Source organism: Octopus bimaculoides, chromosome 1 (genome assembly GCF_001194135.2).
Source record: "Octopus bimaculoides isolate UCB-OBI-ISO-001 chromosome 1, ASM119413v2, whole genome shotgun sequence".
Lineage (NCBI taxonomy): Eukaryota > Metazoa > Mollusca > Cephalopoda > Octopoda > Octopodidae > Octopus > Octopus bimaculoides.
In genome coordinates, this window is record NC_068981.1 from 78,894,224 (window position 1) to 78,902,894 (window position 8,671).

Genomic DNA, 8,671 nt, shown 5'->3' on the forward strand with positions numbered 1-8,671 from the left:
GTGTAAACTGGGAATGCATACAACGAGTTTCTCTGCCCTAGGTGTACGGAAAACACTCGGCGAGAAATGGAAGAAAATTTGAAGAAAGAAGAAAAAAAACAACATAATAATAATAATAATCCTTTCTACTACAGGCACAAGGCTTGAAATTTGGTGGGAGGGAACTAGTCAATTACATCAACCCCAGTGTTTCGCTGGTACTTAATTTATTGACCCAAAAGGATGAAAGGCAAAGTCAACCATGACAGAATTTTGAATCAGAATGTAGCTAGTGACAAGCAAAATATCACTAAGCATTTCATCCAGCACGCTAACGATTCTGCCAGCTTGCAGCCTTAATAATAATAATAATAATAATAATAATAATAATAATAATAATAATAGTAATCTTTTCTACTATAGGCACAAGGCCTGAAATTTGGGAGAGGTGAATGATCAATTACATCAACCCCAGTACTCAACTGGTGCTTAATCTATTGACCCCGAAAGGATGAAAAGTAAAGTCGACCTCAGCATAATTTGAACTCAGAACATAGCAGCAGACGAAATACCACTAAGAATTTTGCCTGGCATGCTAACAATTCTGCCAGCTCGCTGCCTTCATAATAATGATAATAATAATAATGATGATGACGATGACGATGATGATAATAATAATAATAATAGCTTATTTAGGCTATGGAAAGGAGAATATAGCTGATTTATTACACTCCACACTTAGAAAATAAATATCATCATAACCATTATTTTATTATTATTGTGTATCACTTGATGCTCTGATTTCAAATCCCACCAAAGTCGACTTTGCCTTTCATCCCCCTGCTGTTGATAAAATACACTAGCAGCCAAGTAATGAGGTTGTTCTAATCAATTGACCCCCTCTCACAATAGCTGATTTTATGCCTAGATTAGAAATCAGTGTTGTTGTTGTTGTTGTTCATGCCACTGCTGATGCTGCTGTAGTTGATGATGCTTGTTGTGAACAGGCATGTTTCACTAAGTGAGCTTCACTTAAAAGATATTTTTTTCAGGATTATTTAATGGAAAACAAGCTTTACTGTGCTTTGTTTTGTTTTATTCAGATTCTTTTTTTAATGGACAAAAGGCTTCAGAATATTGGAAATGGTTCATCCTTTGACAATTTTTTTGGTGTACTAATATGTTTTGCAAACATACTGCATGATTTGCTTAATACTGGTTTAATATGGCCACTTTGGGAGTAATGGGAGGAGGTGCCCCCATCAAAGTGAACCAAAACCAGATTTAAAAATAAAGAAACAAGCAAAAACACAATGACATGACAATCAAAGAAAACTGACAGTTACACAATTACAATTTGACAAGCGCAAAAGGAAAAAGATGGTAAAATGCACACTAAAACAACATCTTTTTGCTAGCATTGCAAGCCAAAAAATACTATACATCAGTCAACTCCAGGCAAAAGAAAAAAGTATACAGGTTTTCCATATAGTCCCAAAAGAGCTGCGGGGAACTCTGGCCAATATGAGGCAGGACGTGTGCCCCTTGATTTAATATGGCTACTTTGGGGGTAATGGGAGAAGGTGTCCCCAACTAAGTGAATATGCCCACCAAAACCAGATTTAAAAATAAAGAAACAAGCAAAAACACAAAGACATGACAATCAAAGAAAGCAGGTGTCAGGACTTTTAAGGCCAAGAATTAAGTTAGGAGACATGGACTAGAAGCCTGCCCACAAGCTGGTGTAACAGTATGTTGATCACAGGAATATAATTATAATGACTAGTGGTATTATTATGGACACTGACCCTTGGCTTGTCATCACCATTGTACAACAGTATGGTCATGTGGTAAACATGGAGGAGACCTGCAACAACATTTAGTCAGGTGGAATTTGTATTGACACCTTCCCCTAAGTCCTTGTAACTATGATGAACGTAGGGCTTACCAAGTTGTAAAATGCATGGCAGTAAAAGCCACTCAAGGGCTTTCTACCCAGAAGAGGAAAAGCAACAACAATAACAGAGAAACTAAAGACAGCAGAAATAGTAAAAGTAATAGGTTCCTGAGGTGAAGATCAAGACAGCAACTACTGCAGTTACTACTTCTTCTAGAGCACCACTGATTGCAACTTCAGCATTAGGCAGAGATACAATAACTAGGGGAATTATATTATCTCTCTTTCAAAACCATTAATTCAAGACAAAGAAGGGTACCAAGAAGCAAAGAAGTTTCCTACTCCTCCAGCAGAAGACCATTCACTGGTTCATAACAACAATGGCTAGATTAAAGAAATCAGAAAAAGTCACCTCCGTTGACATAAAAGGTTTCTCAAATGCAGCCTATATGAAGCAGCTGTTTCTCAATTCATGCAAAAGGCAGCCTTTAAGATGCATGCTTATATGAAACATGTGTAAAAAGTGTGTTGTTGGTTTGTTAAGAAGCAACCAAGGGAACGGAACTGAATGTGGAATACATGCAGAGAGTGAAAACAAGACAATGATGTTCTTCACAATTATACACCTAAACATTTGTAGGAGAAAAATTAATTAACTGAATAAACCACAAGACATGCCTGGTTCTTAGTTTATCATCATTAAAGGCAAAGGTAATCTCAAGCAGGATTTGAACTCAGAGCACAAGATATTTCATTATTATATCATAATTGTAATTATTGCATACATAAGAAAAACGAAAAAAGTACACACACAGATATGTGCATATGTATGCGCAAATGCAGCAATATTCTTTCATATATAATTAAGAAGTTGCTTTTCAGTCATGAGAGTTCCAATTCAATCTTGCTGCATGATATCTTGGTCAAGTGTCTTCTATCATAGTCTTAGGTTGACCAAATCCTAAGTAAAACCTGGCAAACAGAAATTGGGAGAAACCCACAGAATTTATATGTGTTACATATCAGCTTGAAATGTTAGGACCAGTGCATCATGAAAAGTACATTATGATATTGGAGTATGCTCCCGTTCCACCTTACATCATCATTATCAACTTTTCCATGCTGACATGGGCCAGACAGAATTTGTTAAAACAGATTTCCTATGACTGGATGTCCTTTCTATCATCAATATTCACCTATTTCCAAGCAAGGTAATATTTTCTCAGGGCCAGATGCATTTTCATGGAAGACTGGGAACATATAACAGCACTTGTATGACAGTAATGCTTGCTTACAATTATCAAGTAATATCTAGACCATGGTCCAAACACACACACACGTTTCGTTCAGTTTCCAGTCACCAGATCCACTCACAAAGGTTTGTTCAGCCCAGGGAATATGATAAAAGACATTTCCTAAATTGCCACATGGTGGGACTGAACCTGAGACCATGTGGTTGGGAAGCAAGCCTCTTAACCACACAACCATGCTTACACCTAGATATGGTTGACAAAATAAATATTGGATCAATACAAGTGACTAAAATCTTTGGAGGTGATGCCCCAGCAATAACTGAAAACCAATAAAATAACAATACAAACCCACATATAAACAAACACACACACACAAGCATGATTTTAAGTATGTATACACAAGTATAACAATATTCATGTCATACAAATCTTAACACCAGTCACATCTATTTGGAAACAAGCATAGACACACACACACACAAACACACACTGGATGTTCTCAAGACGATCTTGGCGCTTAAGTGAAATCATTGTATATGGAAAATAGACAAATTAATACTCAATAACAACAACAAATCAATAAGTTAAAATAGCATTCCTCTTCTACTGCCCATCTTAAATATGCACACCATATCACAGTATATCACAAACAAGACAAACACAGATAAGCAACAACAGATAACATTGAAGCTTCGATTATCCTCGATCTTTTTTTTTTTTTTTTTCGTTGAAATTCTTTTCTCTTTTTTGTGCATTCTTTTTTTTTAAATCATTGTTTTGTTTGATTTTCAATGAAATACATTCAGACTATTATAAGAATATAATGCCAAAGTTTGATACTAACTTGAAAAAACTGACTGCACAAACCATAAAGAGACATTGTGGAAACTGCAAAAAAGATATTTTGCTGAAAAAGCAAAATTTGTACATTAAAAAAGAAAACAAAAGCAGAAAAAATATAAACAACCAGTCCTTCCTTTAATAGTAACAAGGATCTGGTAAACATCTAGTATCAACACCCCACCCCAGAAAATAGATTTGAAATATCTGACAAATATATGCACTACATAGTAGTAATAGTAGTGGTAGTAGTGTGAGAAACACAGATCGAGAGAAAGGAGAAGCAACAAGTAATGCAGAATAACAAACATATAACAAACAATAAGTCTACGTAACAATATAAAAATAAGTATAGCAATGTGTGTGGGTGCACACACACACACACACACACACATATATATATATATATATATATATATATATATATATATATACACACAGGTGCGTTTCTTTATCTGTTTTATTGATTTAATATCTATTTTGACACACATGCATACAGACAGTATGATGCATGCTTCATTTTTCACTGCCAAAAAAAAAAAAAAATGAAAATTCAAAAAATGTTCCAAGACTTCAAATGGTCAGAACCCCTTATAACCCAACAGCAAAGATCTGATAAGCCTGTCTGGAACAAGGAAACATTTAACTCTTTAGCATTTAAACTGGCTATATCTGGCCCAAATCAGCCAGATCCCATCTCTCACACCTACCCTACAATGAGATTCTAAAAATATGTAATCATATCATCAAAATCTTGATAAGACATGATTAATTCAAAACAATGTGAATAAATAAGCATTACATTTGACAGAGTAATCTGAATGGGTTAAATACATCCTTCACAATATTCCAACATCTTCCAGTGTACTTTGACATTTAGAAAATCCTGTTTATGTGGCCCAATACCAAAAGTTCTAAATTCCAGTTAATGGTCCATACAAACTATCAATATTTCTGGTGTCATTCAGTGATTACTATTGAAGTATAATAAACTACACTGTATGAACTGTTGATTAGTATTTTGCTCATACTACCAACACTGCAAATGTTATCTAACTGCATGTAGCTAACAAGTATAAATACAACATAGAAAGGAGAAGGAAATATTGTCAATTTGCAGACTCATCCAATTCCTATGATGGAATGTGAATAGGCTGAGTTACAGTATGAAGATGGAGCTTTCAATGTTTGCCAAATGACCCAACAGTTTAGAATGCATTACTGTTACATCATCATAACTATTGAGGAACAGCATGTTGAAGCACAATGGCAGTAGACTCATTAAAATACACTAGTTTAACACCTTTGGTATTAATCAGAGATAACTAAAGTCAATTTAGCGATTTAGCAATTACCCATTAAAAGCAAACTGGTGAAACTGTTGGAAGAGTGTTGGAAAAAATGTTATGTAGTATTTATTCCTATTCTTTTATATTCTGAGTTCAAATCCTATTATGGTCAACTATGCCTTTCACTTCTCCAGGTTCAATAAAACAAAGTACTAGTCCAGGGCTATGAGTAAGCCAAATTTTTTGTTCTGCCTCTTGAGACTTGAGTGCCACAGCATGAACAAGAAATTTAACTGCATCTGTCCCACAGGATGGTATATTGTAGAAAAAAAGATAAATTTTTAAAATATTAAAAAACTCAAGGAAGCAACAGAAAACCACTTTGTATTCTCCTACGAAAATTCTTTGCAAAGCACATAAGCTTGTTTAACAGGACTCAGTCACCAAGTCAATTATCTCAAGACAACAAATACATAAGGTAAATGTAAATGCTTTCTCAAGCCTGAGAAGTTTTTAAGAGCTCAGCTACTTTCATGGTGGGAAGCAGATAAAAATATAAATCCCTTATATGACAGGGAAATAGTCTATTACAGAGAACATTCCCAAATTATTTGTATTCCAATTCTTAATAGCTAAGTGTAGTGAACTAAGACAATAAGGAATGAAGTGTTCAGTTCAGAAATACATCTGCATCAACATATCTCTAATCATAACATGGAAGCAACCAGTCCATTATCAATTATCTCACCTCCAGAATTAACATATTGGTAAACAGTTTATGGCAGTGAAAACATATTGGAAGAGCTAGTGTAGTTTTTATGGCATTGAAAATATTTGGTGAAGTCCAACTGTTTCAGGAGTGAAAGCAAATTAAGTAACCAGAATAACTCCTACCACAGTAAAAATACTGAAGCTCTATAGTTACTGAACTAATTTAACCTGCTGCACAAAACAAGTAGTAGCATAGTGAATATTGCTTAAAATGGCTGAAAGATTAGTGAATTATCTTCCCAAGCAAAGGGATTAACTCTCTATACAAAATGTATGTCAGATGCATCTACAGCAATGAAAAAAAAAAAAGAAAAAGAAAAAAACAACAACAAAGTAGTGCTGAATTAAGTAGACTGAGGTCAGTATAATCAGTGAGATAAGTATTTTGAATCTAATATATTATGTTGCTTAGAAATCAAAGATTTTTAACATTTAGAGAGAGAGAGAGGGGGGAGGGAAGGAGGAGGGAGCTGAGGGATATAAAGAGAAAAATTTTGGTAGTGTGAATGTGTTACAAGAATAAACCATGAAATTTATGACTTAATCCTTTTGAGCTACACTTGTCTCAGAGCTAGTATTGGTCTCTTGTTTCCCTGTTTCTGTTGAAATACACTACCTTTGTCGCAATTAATTTTGAAAATAATGAAGAATTGAGTAAAAAAAAATTTCTCATTAAGCTGATGTCTGAAATTTTGATCGAAAGTTTTAAAATTCGGATCACTTTAAAACAAGAAGTTTGCATCATAGAACCAAAGCGGTCACAGGTAGGTTGGTATCAAAAGGGTCAAAAAAGAAAATGGAAAAAAAAGAAAAGATACTACTACACTAAAGAAAACAAATAGTTCTGTGATATAAAATGAATAAGAGTGTTATATAAAATTCTGCAACAAATTTACTATATCTTAGAATTGGATACCTATATATAGACACACACACAAAAACTCAGTATGTTTATTATATATAGAGTTAATTCATAAACCAGAATAAACCAAACTATTTCTATGTTGTTTGCTCTTTTTTCATATTTTTTCTCACACTCAACCCAACTTGCACCATGAATAAGACATGGGTAAATAAAAAATCACATTGATGATCATTTTACAAATAGTTCATCTTCATTTTCCAGGTCAACAATTCATAACACAAATTGAAAGAGGGCTTTTATAATCATTTATTTTAGCAATGGTTCCTTAGAATAGTTAATTTATTGACATTATGAAAACCACTAGAATAAAATAGTTGTTTGTTTCCATTGAGAAACATGAACCAATGAAATGATCACCATCATCACCATCATTGTTTAACGTCTCTGTCTTCTATGCTGGAATGGGTTGGATAGTTTGACAAAATCTGACAAACCAGAGAAATGCATCAAGCTCTGATGTCTGGTGGGAACAGCCTTGCTTCCAACACCAGTTTCTCCTTTAGACAATTGTTTCAAATATTGGTTCACCACCTGTTGTATCCCCCATCTTCTATCCCCACACTCACTTCACACCCCCACAAACCTATTTGCACACAGTGTGTCTCTGATGAATTATCTCTCACTCCCTCACAACATATCTTCTTCCCTCCCTCTACCTGCATACACTCACCACATTTCCTCCCCTCTATTTCCTACTTTCCTTTCACAATCTCATGAACTTACCTGCCCATTTATCCTATTTAACCCTCTGTATCTCTTCACTTACATATATCCTCAAACTTGAGTGAACATCCCATCACATCATCTTCCCCCCTCTCCCTCCTCTCTCTCTCCAATTGATATTGTCATGTATCTCTTCTGCTGCAAGACACCTATTTTTATCCCTCTATCATACCAACCTCTCATCACCTGGTACAAAGCCACTTCCCTCGATATTACTCCTCGGTGCAGTCTTTGCCAGCTACTGTCAAATCTTCCAACCCAGGTCAGTATGGAAGGAAGCCACTAAATGATGATGATTATGGTGTTGATGATAGACACAACACCTGAAATTTTGGGGTGAGAGGGTTAGACAATATCACCAATAGAATCAAGCATCAGTATTTGTTGGGTACTTTATTTTATCAAACCCCCAAAAAAGCTAAATGACAAGTTAACCTCAGCAGGATATGAATTTGAAAGGTAAATAACAAAAAAAATTCAGCTAGATGACATTTTCTTTAGTTAGACAACATTATAAAAAAGGGAGAGAGGGAAGGTGGAGAAAGAGGAGAGAGGAGAGAAAGAGAAACAGAATAAAAACAATTAAATCAAGTTCATTATATTACTGGTGTTTATTTTATGAACACCAGAAGCAAAATGCAATTGCCTCCACCTGGAATTGAACAATAAAAACATGAGATACAAAACTAAGAATGACAAATCAATATAATCCATCCTTACTTCCTGTAGGAGTGTCAGGAACTCATCATCATATATTTTTTTATTCAACTTTTTCATTGCCCTTCCTGATGCCAACATTTATTTATTACCCTTTTACTTGTTTCAGTCATTTGACTGCAGCCATGCTGGAGCACCGCCTTTAGTCGAGCAAATCGACCCCAGGGCTTATTCTTTGGAAACCTAGTACTTATTCTATCGGTCTCTTTTTGCCGAACCACTAAGTTACGGGGAAGTAAACACACCAGCATCGGTTGTCAAGCGATGTTGGGGGGGG

The 8,671-nt window shown here is 35.0% G+C and overlaps 1 protein-coding gene across 5 annotated transcripts in view; it reads right to left on the reverse strand.

Moving 5' to 3' along the window:
* Positions 1 to 8,671, reverse strand: part of LOC106883562 (chromodomain Y-like protein 2) — a 188,995-nt gene that overhangs the window by 139,545 nt on the left and 40,779 nt on the right. The window contains exon 2 of one of the 5 annotated variants that reach the window (XM_052967614.1): positions 3,974 to 4,036. The exons of the other annotated variants lie outside the window; for them this stretch is intronic. The gene's annotated coding sequence lies outside the window, so the exon portion shown is untranslated. The remainder of the gene's footprint in view (positions 1 to 3,973; positions 4,037 to 8,671) is intronic. 5 annotated transcript variants of the gene reach the window in all.